Raw genomic sequence first — 1,776 nt, 5'->3', positions numbered from 1 at the left:
TAGACTCCCAACACCAAACTTAGAGTTTGGATGTGGGGATTCAACACCAAACTTAGAGTTTGGCTGTGGCCTCTCAACACCAAACTTAGAGTTTGATTGTGGGGGCTTTGTTTGACTCTGTACTGAGAGAAGGTTTTCATGCTTTCTCTCCATTGTTAAAGAAGAAGATCCTTGAGCCTTAAACACAAGGTAGTCCCCATTCAATTGAAGGACTAATTCTCCTCTGTTAACAACTATCACAGCTCCTGCTGTGGCTAGGAAAGGTCTTCCAAAGATGATGCATTCATCCTCCTCCTTCCTAGTGTCTAAGATTATGAAATCAGCAGGGATGTAAAGGCCTTCAACCTTTACCAACACGTCCTCTACCAATCCATAAGCTTGTCTTACTAACTTGTCTGCCATTTATAATGAGAATAAGGCAGGCTGTACCTCAATGATCCCCAGCTTCTCCATTACAGAGAGTGGCATAAGATTTATGCCTGACCCAAGGTCACACAGAGCTTTCTCAAAGGTCATGGTGCCTATGGTACAGGGTATTATGAATTTTCCATGATCTTGTCTCTTTTGAGGTAAAGTTTGCTGAACCCAGGTATCTAGTTCACTAATGAGCAAGGGAGGTTCACCTTTGCAAGTCTCATTACCAAATAACTTGGCATTTAGTTTTATGATAGCTCCTAGATATTGAGCAACTTGCTCTCCAGTTACATCTTCATCCTCTTCAGAGGAAGAATAGTCTTCAGAGCTCATGAATGACAGAAGGAGGTTTAATGGAATCTCTATGGTCTCTATATGAGCCTCAGATTCCCTTGGGTCCTCAATAGGGAACTCGTTCTTGCTTGAGAGACGTCCCATCAGGTATTCCTCATTGGGATTCATGTCCTCTCCTTCCTCTATAGGTTCGGCCATGTTGATTATATCAATGGCCTTGCACTCTCTTTTTGGATTCTCTTTAGTATTGCTTGGGAGAGTACTAGGAGGAGTTTTAGTGATTTTCTTACTCAGCTGGCCCACTTGTGCCTCTAGATTTCTGATGGAGGACCTTGTCCCACTCATGAAACTTAAAGTGGCCTTAGATAGATTAGAGACTAAATTTGCTAAGTTAGAGGTACTTTGTTCATAATTCTCTGTCTGTTGCTGAGAAGATGATGGATAAGGCTTAATATTGCTGAGCCTATTTCTTCCACCATTATTAAAGCCTTGTTGAGGCTTTTGTTGATCCTTCCATGAGAAATTTGGATGATTTCTCCATGATGAATTATAGGTGTTTCCATAAGGTTCACCCATATAATTTACCTCTGCTATTGCAGGGTTCTCAGGATCATAAGCTTCTTCTTCAGAAGATGCCTCTTTAGTACTGTTGGATGCATTTTTCCATCCATTCAGACTTTGAGAAATCATGTTGACTTGATGAGTCAACATTTTGTTCTAAGCCAATATGGCATTTAAAGCATCAATTTCAAGAACTCCCTTCCTTTGAGGTATCCCATTATTCACAAAATTCCTCTCAGAAGTGTATATGAACTGGTTATTTGCAACCATGTCAATAAGTTCTTGAGCTTTTGCAGGCGTTTTCTTTAGGTGAATGGATCCACCTGCAGAATGGTCCAGTGACATCTTAGAGAACTCAGATAGACCATAATAGAATATATCTATCATGGTCCATTCTGAAAACATGTCAGAAGGACATCCTTTGGTCATCTGCTTGTATCTTTCCCAAGCTTCATAGAGGGATTCACCATCTTTTTGTTTGAAGGTTTGAACATTCACTCTAAGCTT

General features: G+C 40.5%; 1 non-coding gene across 1 annotated transcript; it reads left to right on the top strand.

Annotated features, from left to right (window-relative positions):
* Positions 1 to 1,672: 1,672 nt before the first annotated feature.
* On the top strand, positions 1,673 to 1,776 carry LOC112794039 (small nucleolar RNA R71). The gene has a single exon (XR_003198721.1). It is a non-coding gene; the product is annotated as a small nucleolar RNA R71 (small nucleolar RNA).

The sequence above is a fragment of the Arachis hypogaea genome, chromosome 3, assembly GCF_003086295.3.
Source record: "Arachis hypogaea cultivar Tifrunner chromosome 3, arahy.Tifrunner.gnm2.J5K5, whole genome shotgun sequence".
NCBI lineage: Eukaryota > Viridiplantae > Streptophyta > Magnoliopsida > Fabales > Fabaceae > Arachis > Arachis hypogaea.
Note: the sequence above shows the minus strand (reverse complement) of the source record. Positions and strands in the feature narration are given on the sequence as shown.